Here is a 24462-nt window from a genome sequence, read left to right on the forward strand (position 1 = left end):
CCCTCCTCCCACCACCCAAACCTCCTCCTCCTGCACTTGCCCAATCACAGTGTCATTTTGGACGTCTGTATTTCTCCATCAGGAGATCTCAAAAACCAGAAGATAAAGAAACACCTTCAGAAGTAGCCCTTTCTATCCAAGCTCTACAATGGTAAACTTGACTTTGATCTGAATCTCTTCGTCTAGCCACCAGGACCTGGCCAGCTTGTTAGTGTATGATCCCTGTTGCTTTTTCCAATAAGTAGAGTGAGCTCCTCCCTTTCCTCCCCTCAATGGTTTTCTCCAACCAGAATAAGGCTCAGTGACCCCACAGAAGTTCCACCCTCTTTAAGGAACGGATCCCTTTAATTGTACTGAGAACTATTTATAAACCTGTCATTTTAAATCAAGGAATACTTGAATTATGCCTGTTGCAAAACATAGCAGGAATATTATTCTTGTGGTGGTGGCCGTATGGGGGGGGGTTGTGTGTGTGTGTGTTCACTTGACAAATCTCTGTTATTAATTTTCCTTGTGATTTGCCTCACTTCTAGGAAAATTAAAATTCAAATGCAGAGATTCTGGTTGTGCGTTTCAAATTCCTAGACTGTTTTACTTAATCAAGCTTATACCAAACAAATTAATCAAGATTATAAAATGAGAGATGAGGTTCCGGAGGCGTCACTCCTCATGCCACGGGACAATGTCTCTAGCACCGTCCTCACCCAGGAACACATTCCATGAATGTTTGTATGAGCTGACCTAGGGAGAGCATGGAGCAGATCCAAAGTTTATCTTTTTAAGTAATTCCAGGACCTAGAACAATCCTGGAAGAAGGAATAATTAATGAGTTTTTTCCTCAATGAATACTACTATGCATGTTTCTCTATAATAATTAGAATAACACACAGTGTCTGCTGTTCAGACCTCTAAGCTGAATTTAACTAAAGCAAGAAAACAAACAAAAATTCTCTCTAAGCTCCCAGGAGATAAAAAAACCATGCCAGTTTGATTGGGAATGCTTAGCACATTTGAGAATGTAAACACATCTCTCTATTATGATACCCGTATTTAAAATAATTATTGTATTTGGAAACAGATTGCCTCTTCCTCTAATTTAAATCAGGAATTAAAGTGAAATGATGTCACGAATCTAGTTTAATTAGGTAGGATACTGGCCTTTTATTAAAATGACTGTTGTCTTTTCTAGTATTTCTGTGTGAACATCTTACATGCACCTCCAAGTGGAATCTCTTCTGTCCTTCTGCACACTCTTGTCACCTCAAAAACTGTTCCTCCCAGTGGTCCTCATTTCAATCAGTGATACCACCATCCACCCATGTGCTCAAGCAGGAAACTTTGTAGTCACCTTCAACCTCTCCATCTTAATTAGGAGAGCTTGGTGAGCAGAAGAGCCGTGTTTCTTATTTACCACCACGGACAAGTCATCATTGTTTAAATGTTTATGAGATTGTGTAATTGTTCATCTGCATCCTCTTAGGCAAGACACTTAGCATTTCTAAACTCCAGGTTCTTCATTAGTAAATTAATAGATATGGACTATAAGTAACTCTGAGTTTCTCTAATACAATGCTGTAACTGCATTCATAGAAGTCTTTTTTTTTTTTTTAACAAAAAGCTGATAATCCATTAGCTGCCAACACTTTTTACATGAAATTTTCCTTCAGGTTGGTTTCCTATTCCACATGCTTTCCGAAGTGTCTTGCATTTGATTCTATCTGCGTTTATCATTCTCAAGTACAACTTTCTATTATCTATCTTTCCAGTAGATGCTGAGATTCCTGCAAATTAAAATTCACACACAGAGACTATGGCCTGTATCACCTATCTGCATTCCTAGCATAGCACTTATTGTATAGAACATCCAAAATAGATTTGAAATCATTTGAATCTCTCCATTCACACTGGCCGCTCTAGTCTAAGCCGCCCTCCAGGATGACTGAAAAGCCTCTTTAACCTTCTGCTATCAACCCTCCTGCCTCCTTGTATCCCAGAAAGCAGTCAGAGTGATCCACCTAAAACTCTTCCTTAGCTTCCCATTGTGTTTGTAAAAGGCTCTGAAGTTCTTCTCATGGCTTTACACTTGACCACTGCCTACCTTCATAATCTCAGCTCCTGCCACTCTTGCCTTCATCCATCTGCTGCAGACATATCAGCCTTTTTTCAGTTCTTCCTCTCTGCCTCAGGACCTTTGACCATGCTGTCCTCTCTGCTTAGAATCCATGGGACTTAGCTCCCAGAAAAAGATATATGATATAACTTGAATATTATTGCATGAAATTGCCTTCAGTAGTAGCACATTAACTTTTTCTTAAGCTCTTCTACCCGTAGTTGCTTTTCTAAAAAAGGATAAGAGGTTAATAATATATTGCACTTCAGGAGTATACTTGTCTGAAGTTAGCTAAATAGAATATCAAAATCTTTCAAGTCTAAAGCAAAATTATCATTCACTTCTTATGAAATGCAACTACTTCTGGGGTAAAATATCATAGTGCTTAAGCATTATATTATACTGTGCACTGGGTTTAGAATTACCCATGAAGAATTCCCAAAGGTTGTCACTTAATTTAGCCTATTTGTAGAAATTATAGAATATCCTTCTTGACCTTTATTCAGCTCGTAAGATCCTATCACACTTCTAACATAAGACTGTATAGCAACACATTGTCTCATTACTAAAAGCTAGAGGGTTTACGCCTTATAAAGCAGCATGACATTCAGGGGGAAATTTCTCAGTGACAATTTCAAATATTTCCAAGAAGACGATATCTTAAAGTGAGGAAACAGTCACTCTGACCTGGTGCTTTCTCGATCTGAAGATTTCAAGAACATACAATCAGTCCTATAGCTTGAATAAGTGCTTTTCCACTGCCAGTAAAAATCACATTATGGCTTTTTTCACTTGCTTAGGAAACCTAGAAATAGCACATGCAATACTGTCAGTTTATTTATGCTCAAAATCAAGCCTACTTTCATGAGACTGAATGCTGTCTTTTACCAAAGTGTTCTTGATTTTGAGGGAAGTTATATGAGTTAAAGGCTGTTTGGAGGCTTCTTTTCAGGTGTTTGTCTCCCATGTTCTGTAAGTACCAATGCCAGAGGGAGGCTCTTGCAGTCACTTAATAAGGGAGACTTACGGGTGCGTAAACAAAGGCCATGGCCTAAACACCAACTGGCGGAAGTTTCCGAACTTGATGTGAATTGTTCTAAACTCATTACGTAGAAACTGAAACAACAAAGACATTGACCCTGAAAGTCCCTGGGAAAGTGGCATACTTCCTACTGGTCACTCTGGGCCTCTGTGTGCTCTGCCCTGCAAATGTGTTTACGTAAGGATTAGTTCTCCTGACAACTATCTGGCTTTTGATTTAGGAGCTGAATAGGACTCTGCCGCAAAGAACCACTGGATCACAGACAGTGCGTTCTTTTAATTTACTTCCATAAACAGGCAAAAATTGAAGTCAGCTGTCAGCAAAGACCAAATTAAAGAGCTGAGTGTCAGAGCCACAGTTGAATCAAGATCAGTTTTTGAGGTGGGGGTGGTGGGCGCTTGCATTTTTAAGCTTCCAAAAGAAGATATGTTGTTAGGTACAAAGCTAAGACTTTCACTTTGTGGTTTAGATGTACTGTGTATTGTTTACTTTTCAAAAAATTAGATTTAGGCTGAAACTAATGTCATTCCTAAAATACTTTTCTTACTTAAATGATGCACAGGATGTGAAAGTATAATACAATAAATGTGTGACCCATCACCATCGCTAATATAATTATGGCAAATATAGCTCAGTCTGCTAGGCTTGTGGGCTGTGTATCTCCTTGACATGGCTCATCACAAACTCCTAATGCTTCTTCTAATGATTTTAATGATTACTCTAATTCTGTCCTGGTAATTTTTGTTCCTCTTTTTATCTCACAGTGATCCTACTTCTATGCCAGTCTGCTGCGACACAACATTGTAATTGTGATTGCGGGAGGAAGGTAAGCAAAATCTCAAGCCTGGAACTTTCAATAATTCAGTAAATAGTACATGCATTTATCATGTTTATTAAGGTAAGTGCGGACATCTGTGGCTGTGTGCCCTGCCTTAAAATTTGGTTAACATCAGCACGAGTGTAACTGGGGCAACGTGACAGATGATTAAAGTGTATTGTCTGTGGAGTCAGATTTGGGTCTGATTTTCAACTTGGCCACTTAATAATGAATTAGTTCATTTCTTTGAATTTTACTTTTCTCATTTGTAAAATAAGGATAATGATATTTCATAAGGTTGTTTTGAAAATGAAATATGACAATGAATATACTGTGCTTATATAAAGCCAGGCACGTAGAAGGCAGTCAATAAAATACTTATTGTCATGATTTTATTATTAGCTCAATTCAGTAAACAGATTGTCAGGGCCTGCTCTGTGCCCAGACAGGTGGGATGCACCAAAGAATATGAAATAATGTTCCTGTCCTGAAGAAGCTTATATTCCAGTTATTCCCTTTAATTATGAACATAACCTATAGTACCTCAAAAAAATAAGGTTACTTTTGGGAGAAGGGGCTTAGCTGGGGGTGGGAGGGGGCTGTAGAAGCCAGAGCTACAGGGGATCAGAGAAAGAAGCAGCCAGTAGGAATTGAAAGAGTGGAGAAACACTGCATGGAAGACGATGTCAGAATTACAATGAATCGTAAGAGTGGGCCTTCCACACGTGGAGTGATTGAAAGGTGATTGGATTGAACATGGCCTATTTGGGGGATAAGCAGCTTCACCAAAGCAGTGTTTGTGCTGGAGTAAACGAGGATCAGGTTGTAAGGGGTGGGAGGCACCTTCCAAAGTGTGTGCTAAGAAAGGGTGGCTTAGCAAGATGATCAAAGGTCTCTCTCCATCTCTCTCTCTCTCTCTCTCTCTCTCTCTCTCTCTCTCACACACACACACACACACACACATGCACATACACACTCACAAGTTTGTTTTTTGATCAACTGATTGCAAAATGTTGGGCCACGCAAAGTGAAATTCATCTTCCTTACAGGACTTCTCAGAGACTCAAAAATGCTAATATGTTTAATAGAAACGTAACTAACTAATGATAGTATTTAAATATAAAGCATCTAATTGTACCCGAAGTGTCATAATTCCCATCAGCGATGAAGTACAAGGTGTATACTTCTCTATTCCTCTTGAAGGAGCTTGCAGTGAGGGAGGAAAGGTGAGACTCAGAACAGAAGAACAAAGGTTAATGGAGAGCAAAAATGACTCAGTATGCAGAGGGAAGTCTTGATTTGAATTTGGTGGTCTGGGTTGGAGGGGTTTGTATTATTCTGCATTCAAAGATGCAAGGACTTTGGGGAAAAGAAAGGTTGGGGGATTGCTTCTTGAGAATGAGGAGCTGTTGGGGTGGGTGATGAACAAACTGCAGATTGGGAAAGGGATATCCAATACTTCTAAGTTGTTTGAGTTAATGCAACATGTGAAATTCATCTCCCCTAAATGTTGAGTAAAATCTGTGCTACACAAAGCCCTTGTACATCAGCTAACTTATATGTCAACCAGCTGCTGGGTCAGCTGGGGGCTGGTTGGTCCAGGATAGTTCAACTGGGTTGGCTCATCTCTGTTGCATGTGACCTCTCATTCTCCAGCAGACTGGATCAGACTTGTTCATGCACATGATACTGGCAGGGCTGAGAGAGAGAGGGGGCAGAAGCACTGAACATCCCTTGAAGCCTGATCTTGAACTAGCACACTATCATTCCCCAGATTTCTGTTGGCCAAAGCAAGTTGCAAGTATAGTGCAGATTCAAGAGATGGGGAAATTGTCCCCACTTTTGATGGGAAGAACTGCAAAGTCACATTGCAAAGGGGTGAAGATACAGAGAGAGGAATAACTCTGGCCATTATACAATTTGCAATATCTTACTTAAGTAATTTTCTCCTGGAAATAAAGATAACAAAAGAAAGCAGGTTAGAATGCTTGAACCTTCCCTATGGAATGAACAAAATGGTTAAGTGAACAGTTGACATAAACACACATATACACACAATCATAATGAGCAGTTGTGACTACAGTATAATCCCATTACAAATTCCAATCACCCTTTATTAAGATATCAATGGCTTTAAGAGCCAGTCCTAGTCCTCTCCATAGTAATTTATGATTGTTTTATTTCTGTGTCCTTAATTTGTCCTTGGTTGGCATCCATTGTTGGTAATTCTGTCTGTCATAATTACCCATACTGGTCCATAAAAAAATCTCTCACTTTCTTGTGTGAGAATTGTATATAGCAGGAATACATGAAAGGATTCTTAGTTGCTTTGTCCACAACTCTTCAAACAAATAGAATCTATACTAACTATTTTTTTCCAGCACTTGTTATTTCTGTTCCTCTATTGCCATTGTACAGCTATGCACTGGAAACTCAAGCCCCATTCATTCTGTAGATTAAACCTGTTGTGTCTGGCCAACTGCTCTGAGCTGGCCTGCTACAAGATGTCTTTACTTTAACAAGAGAGGGTTTATAGACCTTTCTGCATTTAGACTACAGGAGCCCAAAAAGAATCCTACTGTGGGTGCTGACTTTCAAAGCTCCTGTCACCTCATTTTCCCCACCATAATAGTTATAGTTCAGTTTCTTCCTAATTATTTCCTTAGTGGCACTCTAAAACACATTTCTATCCTCTGCCTAAGCAGCCCTGGTTTCAGGTTTAAAGTGTGAATACGTTGTTAGATGATTGGTTTTTAACCACTTCACATTCATTCTAGGAAGCAGGGACACATTCATATACACAATCAATAAAACCCAATAATTAATAATAGCAGACATTTATTGAGAATCCACTGTGTGCCAGGCACTGTGTTAAGAACTTTATGACACATTAGCTTATGTAATTTATACATCAAACCTAAAGTTTATTCTTCACTCACTATCCAGAGTCATCTTTTATAAATGTAAATTTCACCAATCAACCTGCTTGCAATTTGTTTTCAATAAAGTTTTTTAAATCAAGTCCTATAAAGTCCTCCATAACCTCCATCTCCTCAACTTTTGCCCATCTCCTCAACTTTATTCTCTCCCTTGGTCATGCCACCTTTCTTTCCCTTCAACTCTCAACCTCATTCCTGACTCACTGTCTTTGCATCTGGCTTTCCATCATCCTCTTCCTCAGGCTTTCTCACAAGACTGCCTCTTTTGAATTATTTAGGTTTTTAACTCAAGTGTCATTTCTCTGGAGAGGTCATCTTGGACCATCCTAACTGGAGTATCATGTGATCCGCCTCTATCACTGTCCCTTTATCCCATCTCTCTATTTTATGTTCTCCATAGAACATGGAATTATCGAATATATCTGCTGTATTAATTTGTACATGTTCTTCTATCCATCCATCCCCACTCAAGTGTTAGCCCCAGTGAAGGCAACATCTGTATCTGCGCTCTTGAGAGCTTTTTCATCTGTACCTAGAACAGAACATGTTTTTGACTAAATGAACATTTAATGATGGCAGTCGTATTGGTTTTCTCCCAAATCATGGAGGCATGTTTGTGCTGAGTAATTTATCCATGGTCACAGAGATGATGAGTCTGATTTTGGACAAATCACTTAGCTCTAATATGAACTCAGGACTCCTCAAGTAACAAATCCCACACCTTTAACACCTAGGCTATCTTGTATGAAGTTATAACACCTCTATTATGTATAAAAACTGAAAAAACAGTTCTATCCCACTCTCAGTAATAATTGACTGGATAAATTGGTATGAAAGGAAGATATTTTACTCTCCTACCTTGTTCCAGCCTGACAAGAAGAGGACATAAATATTCTGGATTTTCACAGAACTTTGCTTTTGTTAAGGAGAGCCTGCCAAGGCAGGCAGGGGACGAGGAAAGAAAGTAAACTAAGATATTTGAAGCCCCTGCCATTTGTGAGTGATGTTATAAGTGTTGATAGTTAAACCTACACTACTTGTGACAAACACCATTGTACAGATGAAGAAAGGGAGATTTGCAGAGTTAAAAAACATAACTTGGTAATAGTGTGATATGAATCCCGTTCTGTAAAAATCCAAAGTCCATGGATTTTCCACCCTGCCACTAGCTAAATGAGTGGTAGCTGTGTAGTTAAGAGGATAATGTGAAGATTTTTACTGTTAACACCACCTACATTTCTTCTTTTTTGCTGACATTTGAATATTCCAAGAACAAAATATGATCTTTCTTTATCAAAAATCTGAATTCCCTCTTGTTCAGTAATAACAAAAAGTTATGCCAAATTAAATAAAGCCACATTACTTAAACACGCTCCCCAGCAACAAGCCAAAAAGGCTGGACAGAGCTCAGCAGTGGTTGCGATTTTGAATCTCCCAGGCAATTAAGGAATTTATTTTCCCCTGGTGATATAAAACATGAACCATCTTCTTTTATAGATGAATCAAGTCAGATCCATGTAGCAGTTTTACCTAGAACTGGTCCAAAATCAGTCAAGTTTCGTTTTAACCAAGCCCAAGTTTGGAGCTCCTCCTATTTTCATGGAATGTGGACCAAGGAACTACACATGGGTGTCAAATGACCAGCCTGGAACCATCGACATGGAGGAAAATTCTACTTAAGAAAATATCCATTTTCCTGGTTTCTGGGGATCCCGGATGAGGGTTCCCCTGAATTTAGAGATAACTGAGGGCAGTTTGACCTCAGCGATGCTTGGGCTCCCTGTGGACCCAGGGCTTGCAGACAGTGGCAAGGTGAAAGTTATTTCAGTGCCCTTCCTCAGAACTGTAATCATTAGAAACAAGGTCGTATTAAAGGAATCTGTCTGCAGTTGACAGCATCTCTCCCCATCAGCAACTTCTCATTTCCTGATGAAGCATCCATTCTCCCATCCTCATGGGAGCACCAGCTCTTACTTCATCCACAACAGCTATCTTTTGGCAAGCTGCTCGCCTTGGACTTAAACTCTTTTGAAACTGTTTCCTCTCTTCCTCAGATTTCCAAATGGAACTACTTCCCTGCAAGTGCTGTCCTGGCAGCCTTCCTCTCTCACTTTAGGAGACACATTTAGACACTCTGTTCCAGCCAGAAGGTCACCCATGACAATGAGCAGCAAACAAAGCTCAGATTTGAAGGCATGGAGGAGTGATGACACACCATGTTGTTGGCTGCCTCCCTGCCAGAACCAGCTGTTCCCCCCGTACAATCCAAATCTTTGCTGCTAGCCAACAGAAAACTCTCCAGAGCATTCTGCTTAAGCCAGACCCCAGGGTTGTCTGGAGCCACAGAGCACCCATCACACCTCTATTAATGCAAGATTGCTGTAAGAACATAAAGGTACCTTACACCCTCCGTTCTTTTCAGTACAGTACTCTTCTTTCTGAGGTTTCTAAGCAAAGAAGTGCTACAGCTAAGCTCTTAAAAGATCTTGCCTACTAGAAAAACTCAGGATTTTGGTGTCTGGAAAAATGATACTGCTTTGCTGGTGCATCTATAAAAATCTAGTCTTGATTTTTCTTGTATAAAGCATGGCATCATTTTGACCATGGCGTCAAAGAAAAATCACATGGTATTTAATCCCTTTGTTATCTTTCTCTGTTATGAACTGAAAACTGTCCTCTGAGAGGATGGTTCTTGACCTCCAAACCACTTGAAAAGACTCTAGAGCCTTTATTTAGGACCAAACAATATATGTGAATCTATCACACCCTTCCTTGTGGTCTTTCATTCAAAAGGGCTTCATTCAAAAGGGCTCTCCTCACCTGGGCTTTCTGAAAAGACATTGGTCCTTTCTTGGTTCATTTTCTAAGACATTCATTCTTCTTAGGGGCAAACTAAGGCTGCAGGTAGACCCAGCCACACTGGCCTTTGGCACAGTTCATCAACAGACAAATTATGATTTCTGCTTTCTTCTGTAGTTTTCTGAATTTAGAATTTAAAGTCTATTGGTAAACTAGATTATCTAGAGCCATGCAGCTGTAAAAAGAATATGTTCAGCCAACAGAATGTGTGCTAATGGAAAAAGATGCCTGAGATATATTAAGTTAAAAAACAAAAGGAAGTTGTAGAAAAGAAGGAAGTGGCTTCTACTACATTTTAATTTAATTTGTATTTAAAATGCACAATTTTAATTATAAAAATAGTACATATTCATAGAAAAAATTCATAAAAGCACACTTTTTGGATGGCCATGGATAGAAGAGAAATTTTTACTTTTCATTTTACACACTTGTGGTTTCCTTGAATTTGTACAATATGCAGACATTTTTTAAAAAGAATTAGCAATAATAATTGTAATAAACTGGTGAGGGTCTGGTCAGGCATCATAGTGAGATTGGATATAAACTAAAGGAACTTTATCTTTGTTTTTTCCTTTGTCGATTGTTGTACCTACTCTCAAAGTAGTCCCGTGTTGATAAATGCCAACCTATGTGTCCCCTTGATCTACCCTGCATTTGGATTCAACACAAAAACTTCTTTTCCCCTGCAAATTCCAAGACACGGCATTCATTCTGCACTGAAGTTTCTGCCATACCACCTTTTTTCCAGTTGGTTCATGCAGCGATCCCTCCCTTTGTGCCGTAAAGGTGGACTTTGCAAGTCAGTCTCTATCAAACCCCACTAGTGATTCGTGAGCCCACCCACAGAGTAAGAAAGCGAGGAGCTTTTCTCCTTGCCTTTCTTCATGTGTCAGGAAGATCATTCAGGGGCTGATAAGACACCACCTGAAACCAAGGCATCCAGAATCTTAGCCCTTAGAGAGAGGCTGCATCTTGAAGACTGATCCCAGCAAAGTGAGGGTAGTGATGCTGGAATAAGCAAACACAGCAGGTTATCCAGAGGCTCTGGTTGACCGCGGACAGTATGGGCAGTGATTCGACAAAGCAGGGTGAGCAGTTCAGGAAGTCAGGATCATGGAAGATTGGCAGTGGATGTTGTGCTGAAGCCATGGGACACAGAGGCAGAAAAATAGGGCCCTGGGCCCAGAGGAGGTACCATCTTGGCTGATTATTAAGAAAAAGATGAAGGTGAGTGATCAGATGTCCAAAGTTGAGCACAAGTTCAGAGATGCACTAATAATAGGGTTGACTCATGCTGAGTTGCTTCATTGGCCAAACTCAGGAACCTTTCAATCCCTCTGACCAAGGAAGGAAGGGCCAGTCCCACTGCCTGAAATGAGACAGTCTATAGGGTCAAGTGAGCCAAACTGTGAGAGAGAGCCGAAATTTGGAAGGCAGATTAGTCAGTACATTGAATCAACCAGAGTTGGGGGATGAGGGCCAGTTCAGGGCCATATAGCACAAGCCACAAGTGGGGCCAGTGTCAGTCTGCTGTTGACATCAATTAAAAAGTTTAGCAGAAGATAAAATCTATTCTTTTTGCCTGTCTTCTGTACATTTGTTGAATATTGGACCTGGGAATCCAATTCATATCCTGAAAGTCTCAAGCTGTGAAGCAAAACAAAAAAAAATACAACCAAACACATAAACAAAAACACTGGGATGACATTCCATGATCTTTGATGGGAAAAGTGATGACTTGTGTGGAGCCCACCATGAGGACCATCCATAGTGTTTAACCCTGGTTGCAATTTTCTTTTTATGTCTAGATTAGAGGAACACACCCATATTCCTTAAGTCACATTTAATTTGTTTCTTGGAAAGTCTAACATGTTCCAAGAGAGTAACTTCCCCTCATTGCTGAAATCTCCTCTTGGCCTGATCTTTCCTGTCTCAGATTTTGAGGCATTGTCCATTTCACATCTCACAACACAGCACACAACATTACTCACTTCTTCGTTAGATGGCCTGGATACATTGCAGCATTTTCCTATTCCTGGACTGAACTCTTACAGCAGGCTGATTGTTGGAAACGGTGAAGGAGTGGGGTGTGGGCAGGAGGTAGTTAGACTATTACATTCTTTCCTTTAGCTGCCAATAAAAAGTGCCGAACTATACACAGTCCAACAGGGCTCTGTTAGAACAGTTACACTCTGGGACCACACCAAGTGGAGCTCAAACTATTGGTAATATTTATTTCAGTGATACAAATTGCAGGTGGAAAAACACAAAAAGCAGCTTTGGGCAAACTTAGCAAGCCATTTCTTGAGGTTTTTGTAAAATTGAACACCCAGTGAATCAAAATGTTTCCAAATCTAGCCCATATTGGAATTTGAAATAAAACTACATCCATTTTGGAAGAGCACTTAGTACTGAAAGGCTGTCGGCATTCCTGTTCAAAATCTGGCTAAATACATTTAGGGCTCTCATTCCTAAACTGTTGTTGGTTCAAATACTATCCTGACATTACCTCTTACGACTTTCTCCTGGTGTATTTCCAAGGCTATGAATCTTTAAGAAAAATTCCTGGGATTTTCCTCCCAATCCTATTCTTGTGTGTTATGATGGTTGGTAAACACATGATGGACTCCTTTCCTACTTAATGAGCTTCTTCTTTTCTCTTTTTTGCTATTATCTACTAAGCTATTTTCTTCATTTATTTAAATATTCATTCCATAAACATCTATTACTGCTTTGCATGCATGTACACTCTTGGTGCTTGGAACAGTGAAGACCAAGATGAAAAAGACTAGAGTATTTGGTACAGGATAATCACAATACATATTTATTGAGTCAATAATTTTATGGAGATGAATGTAGTAATTTCACTGGAAGGGCAAAATGAGAGTGATCAGCTCTTTTTGAATGGGCAAAAGATGTTTTTAGAGAAAAGATCTTGAGGGATATTCATTCCATCACAACTTCCTACTGGAAAGATTCAGATGGACTGAATGCTCCTGTTCTCCCCAGATTCGTGTGTTGAAGCCCTAGCATGACCCCAGTTGATGCTATTTGCAGGCGGGAACTTTGGGAAGTAATTAGGTTTAGAAGAAGTCATGAGAGTGAGGCTCCCATGAGGGATTTAGTGTCTTTATAAGAAGAGGAAGAGAGACCAGAGTGCTCACTCTCTCTCACTGCTGTGTGAGGACACTGCAAGAAGGTGGCTGGCTACAAGGCAGGAAGAAGACTTTCACCAGGAACTAAGCCTGCCAGCACCTTGATCTTGGACTTAGGACTTCCCAGGCTCCAGAATTGTGAGAAAGAAGTTCCTGTTGTTTAAACTACTCCATCTGTGGCATCTTATTATAGCAGCCAAAGCTGACTGAGACAAAGGGGAAAGGAGATGGTACTTCCAGCAGAGGGAACAGTTCAGCATTACTAGGTGCAGTGATTTGCAATAGTGCGGCCATACTGAGCAACTGGAGTCTTTTATGCTGCCACATCATAGTGAGTGTGGGGATGTCAAGGGCCACCTCGCCCGCAAAGCACCACCCATTCAATACACACCATCCCAGGGAAAGCACCACTGTCTGCCTACCCCAGCCATGTTAACTGTGGGTACTTATGGGAGTGTTGTTGTAGCCTTCAGATATTTTAAGGTGATTAATAAAAACACTGCTTAACACTTTGAAGGCAGCTCCTACACATTAGCCCATTTGATTTGTGGCTGCAGCTCTGTGGTCAGTGGAATTATCCTCATTTTTACAAATGAGGAAACTGAAGAGTTAAGTGTTTTGCCTGAGGCCACAGCAGAGCCAGGCATTCTTCCTCCTTCCCCTCCACCATCTTGGTGAGGAATTCTGCTACTTGCTTTCCAGGTGCTTTAGAATTCTTTCTTCACAAGGAAAAGATCTGCTTCACACAAAGGTGAGAACCATCTCTTATGCCTCTTTTTGTCACCAGGACCGAATTCTGTGACAGTCTCAGGAGAGGGTGCTTAGTGGATAATTGAGAAGGGAGGACTAAGACCTTTCATTCCAAATCCTGTGTTTTTTCCTGCTGATTCTCGGCAGTGTTATCACACCCTAAGTCAAGGCCACTCACTTGACCGCTTCCAGTTCTATGCACTTGCTCTTTCTCTTGCACCTCATCAAACCACAATTTTTCCGTCACCAGTTGATTTCCTCATACTTAGCCCAACAAGGAACTGGCAAGCATTTACTATAAAATTAAATTTACTTTTCATTGTTTAATGACTAAAAGATAATATCTCAAGCCTTAAACAGTTGCTTATACAGATTTCAGATGTGCTGATGACGCCACTCGGAGAGGGTCATTGGAACCCTAGACATCAAGACAAGGTGATTTTTCGCAACTTGCTGTGTCCACACCTAGCAGCTCTCCTGATTCTGAAATTCCACATATATTCCATATTTCCATAATGGTACCCAAATGGCACTTAACATTTTATCAGTTTTCCTCTTCTAATGCTCTTGATAATCTCAATACATCTCACTCTACGTAATAGGTACATTTCCAAAAATGTGAATGTAAACCAAATCTCAACCATTTTATGCTCCAGGTGAGAACAGTTGATTTTAAACATAGTCCAACAGATATAAGATAAAAATTGCTGGATTTAATTTTTCTTACTTATGTATTACCACATGTAATAAACATGTTATTTAAAAATTAAATATATGAAAATAAATTAAATATATTTAACATTACATTAATTACATTAAAATGCATTTTAAAAGAGGAAATTCAGTAAATTTTAATATTACATCTTTTGGATAAAAAGTCAAGTTCTGGAGAAGAAATAGGAAAATATCTTACAGTGAAACGTCTGTTTTTCCTGGGGTGAGTATCTTAGAAAATTTTCCAAAAAGCTGTTTCTTCCTACCCAGATTATAAAGAAAGAATTAAAAAAAAAAAGGTCCATCACACATCTTTAGAAGACTTAAATTTTAACATACAGGTGACCATAGTATGCAGAAAAATAACTTCTTTATATTCTCTAAGTAATTTTGTTTTGCTGATGGCAGAAAAAAACCCTCAAACCTACCATTGAAAGACCACTCTCCCACTTTAAAACAGTCTCTTTTCATTGAACTCTGGGTTAGTCTTATAAATATCCAGACAATTTAACTTTCAAACTCCTTGTAAGGAACTTAACTAATGTTCACAAGGCTGGGGTCAATTTTAATTAAGCACAAAGGATGAAAACAACGCAGAGAACATTCGAGGTCGCACCACGGGAAAGTGGCCCTGCCTGGGGGGTGTCTCTCCCACACGATCACACTTCCCTGTCTCAGGTCAAATGAAGTCACTTCTGGTCCTTCTGCTCTTCTGGCTCTGGGCTCTGGATTCAAACTTCCTGGGTTCAAATCCTTCCAACTTGAAGATCTTACTAACAAGGCAACCTGAAGCAAATTATTTCAGTCCTCAGCTTCCTCCATTGTAAAATAGGCAACTGCTTCATTGGAATTAGTGGTGAGGATTCAGTTCAGATCACACTCATGAGGACTTTGATGCCATTGCCTCTCAAACCATCTATGGTTAAGTTTTGGGAGATTTTTAAATTCCTAAATAGCTATGAAATACACTGTTTAAAAATGCAATAAAATTAGGTATCATACACACACATAAAGGCATATGTATACACAACATTTTTCTTTTTTTTTCTTTATTTATCTATAAAATAAAGCAAATGAATATACAATAGAAACTCAAATTACTACAAGTTTCTGGCTACTTTAATTTTTGTATGCATCTCATCTTTGTGGATGATAGTTTGCAGACTCTAGCCTGCTGGCCACAGTTTGAGAAACAATGCCTTACACAGTGCCTAGCACCAACAAACACTCAAAAAATTTAGCAATAATTATGTTTATTGAGTCCAGTAGAAAGAGCAGGTAGAGCATGGAGTTGTATACACATTAACTCAAGCTCTGTGTCATCAGTTCATGAAGTTAATGAATAATAAACATTCATTAGAGATGGAGTAAACATGAAAACTTTCAAACCACGATCACGTCTAACCTTTATCCATTTATCTTCATAAAAATGCGTTAGGAATTATTTCATTTTATAAATGAGAGAACTGATAAAGGCCTGACTGCATATTACAATCACCTGGGAGAGCTTTTAAACAGTATTGCTGCCAAGAACCACTCTAGACAAGTTAAATCAGTCTCTGGTGCTAGGACATGGACAATGGGAGATTTTTTTAAACCCCCCTGTGTAAGTCTAATGTGCAGAGCTGGGTTTCTGATAGAACCTGTTACTAGACAAGGCAGAATCTTGTGTCCCTACGTAGGTCCACAGCCCTGCATCACAGTGACATTGGAGACCTCACTGCATGGGAACATTTCTTTTTGGACAATTCAGATAAGTAAATTTTGTAAAAATGAGATTTAGGGAAGAGGGAGATCAATATTAAACAGTTGACTACTGAACTGAATTCGTGACCCCTTCAAAGGCATCTAATTTGGTGTCTCTAAATGCCTTGTTTCGGGATCTCCCAGGAGGACACGTGGATAAGCCCAATTAGAACGGTGATACAGTGTACTCTGCAGAACCTTTTAAATTCAGCTGGAAATTCAAGGCACCATTTTTTCTTAAATGAAATATCTTATTTCATCCCTATTTCCGGAATTGTAATCAGAACTCTGGCTTTTATGATGTATTATTTTTCTCATTTGGTTTCCCTTGGAAGAGAATGGAAACTCTTGAGTCTTGGCCACTCTTCTGCCACATTCTGATTTCCCCATTTGGTGGGCCAGAGAGCTTCATGTACTTTATTTAATATCAATGGAATTAGACTGCATTCCTTGGAAAATGTACAGTGGAGCCTTACAGACTTCAAAAACCTAATAAAAATTAAGCTAAACATTGAAGTTTTCTTAAAGGTAGAGGTAGTACATTTGAAGTGCTTGCCAACGTTGAGTTTTGGGAAAAAAGCATTTAAATGTTCCAGGGCTTCCTTTACTTTGTTTGTACTCAAAATGTTTGGTTCCTAGACCTTTCCTGTAGTGTAGAAGTCACTCTGATCTGGATGGGAAGGTCCTGGGAGATACGATAACGAGCGGGGTGGATCTGATCACATCACAAGTGAAGGTGTTTGAGTGATCTACCGCTGCAGAAGATGACAGCGTGAGGGAGAAAATTCTCCAAGGATTTCTGCCGCCCACTTCTTGTTTTGTCTCCCTCAGATAGCTCATGTGATCCTACCTGAAATCTCAGTCTCTGAGAGTTCTTCAGTTATCTCCCAGATTAGTTTGGGTCTCTGTTATGCTACGGGTTTTTAAAGAAACGAATGGCACTTACCACAGTTATATTCACTTAATGTGTTTTCCCTGCTAGATTGTACATTCCATGTGTATCTTGTTCTGTTTCCAGTGCTCCCGCACCCAGCACAGTGCCTGGCGTTGTACTGTTCAATACATTTCGTTGAATGAATGAATATGCCTCTTACCACCAACACCACCCCCGACAACACACACAGTTTTAGCGATTTTAAGTATTTGCCAAAAGAGTAGTGGAGAATATACTCATATTAAAACCTTTGTGATGTCTTTAAGTTCTGCTTTATAAAACCCACAGACTACTCGAACTTTATGCCATCGTTACAAAATTGGAAATCACTTTTGAAGACAGTTGGATGGTCTGAAACCTTAAACTTGTAACCAGACTTGGGCTCAAATATTGAGTCTGCCACTTGCTAACAATTTATCTAATTTCCCAAAGCCTCGGTTTTTACCTACATGAAATGGCAAGCAATAATAGCAATAATAAATTACATACCACAGGTCATGGTTGTAAGGATGGAGTAAGATAATATATCATTTAAAAGCTAGCGAAGTTTCTGGCACAGGGTATGTCCTCAGTTTATGCTTGTTGAATTTGAAAAAGAAAAGAGAAAACAAAAGCAATGACAATTTTGGTTGGAAGGTTTCCAGGTGGGACAGGCTGTTTGGAAGGTGGGGAAGCTCAGTCCTTCGTCCTGACTGCTCCCTGGGCTCCTGCAACACTTTTATTTCACCTGTGGTTTCTGGAGTCACATCAGAGTTTGGGGTAATTTCAATTAATATTCCCTCTATAACAATATCAGGTAATCTGAAACTTCTATTTTTTTGTCCTGGTTATTTTTAAAAAATCAAACTCCAAATTATTCTAGAAACTACAGTATAAATAATATACTGGTATATTGACTAGTGTGAAATTAGTCCTAAGAAGCTGACCTAATATTATACTCAGGAACTGACAAACTTGGTTTTACTTTGATCTCCTTGATTTATTTTGAAGGTTTACTTTTCTCTGTGTTATGTCTTGCCTTTATCCAAAATCAATAACATTTTGAACTGTTTACAAACTTACGAAGTTTGTGACTTTAAGTAAATTACTTAACTTCTTTGTGCCGAATTTCCTTAACTGTTATATGGGCATAATAAGAGTACTTATCATATAGAGTTGTTTGGAGCATTAGATATGTTCATTCATGTGAAGCCCATTGAAAGACTCTGGTACTTCAGAAGAATTTAATAAATATTTGCTACTTTAATACTGCTGAATGGTTGGGCTACACACATAAAATCACCTAGGGACATAAACTGTAATTACTACTTATAGTGACTTTATCTGAAAGTGTTACTATAGTAGTTCATTGTGCTCAGATTGGGTATTAAACAAGTATTTTCAAACTTCCATATAACTGAGGACCAGCACATACTGAGTCTTTAAAAGCAAGTATTCCTGAGTACTCTATAGTATACTTTCTCCAATTATAGTGCACTGACCACCCGCATCAAAACAGCTCTGGCTTTTAAAGATTGCCTGGGCCCCACACAGTCCTACTGAATGAGCATCTATGGGATGTGGTCATAGAATATGCATTTTAAACAAATTCATTAAGCAATCCCTATACATGCTGAAATGTGAAAATAGCTATGATAAGTAGAATTTGTTACTTTATATCATATTGACTTGTTTGCAAAAATGTCATTAATACATTCCTGCAGGAAATGCAGTGTTAGCCTAATTCACAGAAACCAAGGTCCATAGACAATTATTGAATGCCTCTGTGTGTCAGGCACTAAGTGATGAGTGTTTAAAGATATATAAGGCCTGGTTTCTTCCCTGGAGATGCTTACACTATAGTGAAGTTGCTTGTAGTCAACTTTCAGAAACTACTCCTCCTTGAAATATTCTTCAGAAGTTTGTGTTGTGTAACCAAGATCCAGACCATAATAGTTCTTGGCCAAGTTGATTCCTTTATATTGGAATTGTATTCTGTAATAAATACACAAGCAAAGGAAGAGACATCCATCAATTAACTGACAAACATGTATAATATGCTTGGCAGAAAGAGCACACAGCAATGTGTTGACAAACTTTAAGGCAAGAAGAAAAATAAAATTTCTCTGGCATGGAAGCAAGGTTAACAATGTCATATAAGCCCCTCATGCAATACACAAGGACTCTGTCCCATCAAAAATTCAAGCACATGGTTCTAGAAGAACCATGTATCCTAGTTTTCCCTGGGGTGGGGATGTTCCTGGGTAAAGGTTGTGAAGCCAGTGTGCTTAACATCATTCAGAGCTTCCTGAAACCTCTTATACTAAGATTATAGCTAACACCCAGCAGTGAGCTGGAGGGAACTCAGCTCTAATGAAGAACTCTCTCTCACATGTTCAAAATATTTATGTTCCTCTGGCACCTAAGAGATGCTACCAGAGGCCACGTGCACCCTGGTTCCTCACTAACTGATCCCTCCCAAAGTTCGATAAAAGACCCAAGTCAACCAATCTGAGATTTGCCAAGAATACTGTATAAAAGGAGCTGCAAAAGAAAGCTATAACTAAAAGAATTTTTTTAAGAAAAGATCAAGTAGGTACAATAGCTTGAAATGGTCATCTTTCATGCTAAATCATCCTAGGAAATCATAAAATTTAAACTCTGCAAAATACACTTTTTTATGACACATATAATAAACAGCCTGACTTTGGTAGTGAAAAATCTTGATACTTCACTTTTTCTTCTATCCCTCATAAAAAGAAGATATTTCCTTCTTACACTAAACTGTATTTGTTCTTACCTGAATTGACTGTGATTTGTTTAGATATTCAAAGGATGAGGAGGCCAGTGGATAGAAAATATAAGGCACACATTGAGCTTTCTTCAACTCCTGAAATTTCTCCACCTTTGAGTAAAGGAAAAATAGAAGGTGCATTGCATTTGCATTTTTCACCCCTAATTGAAGAACCAATTTCTAATGGAAGAACATGAAGCTGAAAAGGGGCCAATGAACTAGTTGGGTTTCATATGCTGCAGGGCTGCTCTCGCAGTACAAACGGCATTTGTGGTTGCAAACAGGGAGCCTCTGTGGCTGGGTTAAGTGAACAGCAGCTCAGATCAGACTTTGTGTAGCTGTTCTGACAAGTGGGAAATGTGTCAACATTTTCAAAACCACCGAAGACCGTCAGGTAGGGGAGGAAAGTCTTGCTTCTATTCTGCTACAGAGCGGCCCTCTGCCTTCCTGGCTCACCTGGTCAGTTTCTTCAATTCCGAACTGAGTCATCTTTCTTCCTAGGACCAACCTTAATTTGTCATTTTATGAAAACTTTAATAAATCACACACACACACATTAAGCAGCCCCATCCCTGAGCTGAGGTCTTGTTTTGAGCTCACTGAAAAGTTCTTTTAAAAAAGAAAGGAGAAGAAAGCAAAAGGAAGAAAAGTAGGGAAAGTGAGTAAAAGGAAGTAAGGAAGGAGAAAGGAAAAAAAAGATACAAAAAAGGGATCTTCAGTGGGTTGGTAGAGAGAAGTATTAGGCTGCCCATTAGAACACCCCTCTAAGTGCGTCTACTTTAGAGGAGGCTGTTTGTATTAAAGGCAGACTAATTCAGTGACTATGAAAAAACAAAACTCAGATTTCCAAGTCTCAGCTCTGAGGCTCTTCCTGCTCCCAACCATCTTCCACCAGGCCATATAGAAGAAAGAAAGTGTTTATTTATTGCTCTATTATGACTGAAACCAGCATTATTTGGCAGTTACTCTCCAAAAAGTTTAATGTCAAAACTTCAATTTCGTGAAACAACGGGTTTGATCGAGGCTCAAATGCTTTGAGAGTAACTTTTTTTTTCTCATGGTATTTCCATGGCTGGTGCTAGCCAAAACCCAAACTACATACCCAGATGAAAATAAACATAAATCAAAAAAACCTCAGAAATGGTCTGAGCCTAGTGTGAAGAGTGAATGAATGATGACTTAGGTTAGCTCCTATTTTATCTGAACTAAATCCTTGATTTTTTTTTTAGCTGATTAGATCGGGATTTCTTTTTATTCCTTGTTGGCTTAGATCCTTGATTTTTATACAAATGAAATTGTTTTTGCCCTGGTAAAATGAAGCCCCCACCTCCATAAGGAATATTCAGAAATTCAGCCTACTCCATTAAATGTTGGGCAAATTCCAGTGACTGATGCATATTACAATTATTTCCTCAGTTATTCCTGGTGAGAGGTTCAACTTGGAAGTGAGCTCTTTTTATAAAATATAACAAAAGGAAACCTTGAGTCTCTAATTCCTCAAATCACTCCTTCTTGGGGAAAATATGGTGGCACCTTTTGTGAGCTGTACCTTAATGTTAGAAGTGACTGCATCAGAAATCCCCTGGGTTGTTACCATTTTATTTGTTTGTGGATGTAGTGACCTCTTTTTTTTTCTAATATGGACAGGATGAAGCACATAAAAGCATTTATTAAAGGACATATTTTTTGCTGAAAACCAGCCCTGTTTCTGCCCCCACAGGATGTTGGTGCTCTCCACAGACCTCGTGTTGATTACCCTCTGCGGGAAGCAGTGGTCAACTCTAATTAACTAATTTACTTTCAACAAGTGTTTAATTAGGGCCTTTGCCCATATGTTATGTTCTTTTGAAGATTCTGCACAATGTAGGAACTATTAAAATACAAAGAATGAATCTGGTTCTCTGACGTGAGAGGACTTTGGCCCAATAGAAAATAATCTGAATAGGCTGACAAGTATTAAATGCAATAAATACAGATGGAACAATGTAGGTCATTAAGCCAGCCACTGTGGGGATAAATCACTGAGCCTTCAGAGACTAGAATTGAAGATGGGGACCCAGAAGCTGAAGGGCAGTATTCAAAAGAGGCAGGATTATCATCATTGCTGGTGGATTGAGAACATGAATTTTTTTTGACTAGATACTCTCTCTGCACTCTATCTCATTTCATGCTCATAAGAATCCTACAATCTAAATCATCCTCATTTTTCAGGTGAGGCAACTGAGACAGAGTGGGGTTAAATAACTGGCCAGGGATACAGTTGGCAGGTTGCAAACTTGGGATTCCAACCAGAAAAGTCTTAGGGAATCATAGAGTTGCTTTAAAGATGTGCTTCCCAAACCTTGATGTTCGTAGGCCTCACTGGGGGATCTGGTTAAACAGTAGATTCTAATTCAGAGTGGGGTTTGAGAGTCTGCGTTTCTAACAAGCTTCAGGTAATTCTCGTGCTACCAACCCTTCAGCCATACTTTGTCTAGCAGAGACTTAAAGGGACAGTGAGGATTTCAACAAACTAAAATGTAGTGGAGAACATGCCAGAGGCTCTTGAGAATCAGAAAGGAGCAGCAAATTAATCAATAACATGGGGCTAATAAAATAAAATTGTGGAGGCAGTTCTCAAGCTCAGGTCCAGGGTCAGGCAGGCACTGTGACTAACTCCTTCACTCTCTTCCCCTGAGCACTAAAAGTACGTGGTTGTAAAATGTGGACATAGAGTCAGTGTTGATTGCAATTGGAATTTAACAATTAACTGCCTCTTCTTGGAGTCATGGTCCTATCACGGTTAAAACTAATTCCATACCACCTGATTGGCATCCCTGAAGACTGGAGCACAAGAGTGTAACTTCTAAACACTGCATTTCTAAAAACTGTCATAATAGTGATTAAGAAAGAAAGCATCACTGAGCTGAGTCAGATAATGCAGAAGTTAAGTGCAGACGCAGGCTCTCTGGTTTGAATCGAGTATCACCCACCGGACTTTAACCAAGGGTGAATCACTGCACTTTCCTGTGCTTCTGTTTATCTGTAAAATGAGGATCATGATAGCACCTGCCTCTGAAGATTTTTCCAAGCATTAAATGTGATATTATTGAAAAGTGTTTGAAACAGTTCCCAACATGTAATAAAGGCAATGTATTTCTATTCAGCAATCTAAATGTGTTCTCTCAGATTTGCTGAACATAGCTCTGACACATCAGTGGTGAAGTAGCAATGATTAAAAATGAACCAAATTAAGGTAGAAAAGAAATTATTAAAGCTCAGCTCTGCCCCTAACTTGCTAACCTTTGACGATTCACTAGATTTCCTTGAGCCTTAGTTTCCTCACTTGTAAAAGAAAGGATGTTGAGTAAATTGGATATCAAACATTTCTCCCAGATATAATAAAGTAAGAATCTGTGATTCTGTTTGGAATGGGAAGGGAGGGAAGGCACATGGGGATAAGAGATATTTGCAGGGCTTTTAATAAGGCTGTTCAACACTTCTTGATAGATTGCTAGCTGCCTCACCCCCTACCCCATTTAGTGAATATAAGACATAAAAACTGCATTTTAACAAGTACCTCACATGATTGTGGTGAATGTGGACCAAAACACTGTCCTAGGTAATAGAGAAAAAGTGTCTAGAATTGTAGTTTTTGCAAATAGTCTTTATATAGGTGATCCAGATATGAATAAATGAAAGATAATATTCAAAGTAATGACAGCTCTTATTACTGAGTGCATACTCTATGCCACACATACAATAAATATTAGATGTTTTATTTATATGTATAAAATATCTAGTTTTCATAAAATCCCTATAGATGTTTTTGAGCTAGATTTCGTTATGTGAGCTGATTAATTTCCTTTTCATTTAAGCCATGCTGAGTTGGGGTTTTGGTTCCTTGCAGTCAAAAATACCCTAATTCACATATTTTATTTTAGGCACTGTGGATTTAAAGTGAGTTTCCCGAAAAAGCCCAATGATTCATGGTAGGGGGAAAAGGTGTCAGACTAGCAAAGTTGTGATAAGTTTCAACACAGATTTATTTAAGATGCTATGGAAACACTGGGGAGGAATAGAAAAGCTTTAAGAGAGAAGAGCCTGAACTAAATCCTGAAAAAATGAGCAAAGTGGATGGGAAGGACATTGCAGGCAAAGAGACTGGCTTGTGCAAAGACACAGATTGAGGAGAAGATGGAACATGGGAATTTGTAGGAGGCTGGTCTTATCTGGCAGACTAAGTAGGATAGATTATCAGCAGGTCTGTGTAGGCAACAAAGAATGATTTTGTCTTCTCTGTGCACCATGTGAAAGAAGTATCTGGGGTGATATTATTTTGAATCTGACAGACATGGGTTTAAATCTCAGCTTTGCCCTTTATTTGCTGTGTGATCCTGAACAAGTTACTTAACCTCTCCAAACCTCTATTCCCTTGTCTGAAAAATAGGGTTAATAATGTCTAATTTGCAAGTAAAGATGAAAGAGAAGGCATAAAAAGTGCTTGACACAATATTTTTGTTACTGCTTTAATTATGATTATTATCTGTGTGCTAAGAAAACAAAGAGAAAAAGTCATCTCTGCTCTTGAGATGCTTAATATTTAGTCAGCAAGAATAATATGCAGCAAGTAAGTAGTTTTCT

The 24462-nt window shown here is 39.0% G+C and overlaps 1 long non-coding RNA gene across 4 annotated transcripts in view; it reads left to right on the forward strand.

Moving 5' to 3' along the window:
- The window catches only part of LOC140689269 (uncharacterized), a 159416-nt gene that overhangs the window by 42196 nt on the left and 92758 nt on the right, over positions 1–24462 (forward strand). For all 4 annotated transcript variants that reach the window (XR_012064153.1, XR_012064155.1, XR_012064156.1 and 1 more), the window contains exon 4: positions 3917–3978. This is a non-coding gene — a long non-coding RNA (uncharacterized lncRNA). The remainder of the gene's footprint in view (positions 1–3916; positions 3979–24462) is intronic.

Source organism: Vicugna pacos, chromosome 25, assembly GCF_048564905.1.
Source record: "Vicugna pacos chromosome 25, VicPac4, whole genome shotgun sequence".
In the NCBI taxonomy this organism is placed as follows: Eukaryota; Metazoa; Chordata; class Mammalia; order Artiodactyla; family Camelidae; genus Vicugna; species Vicugna pacos.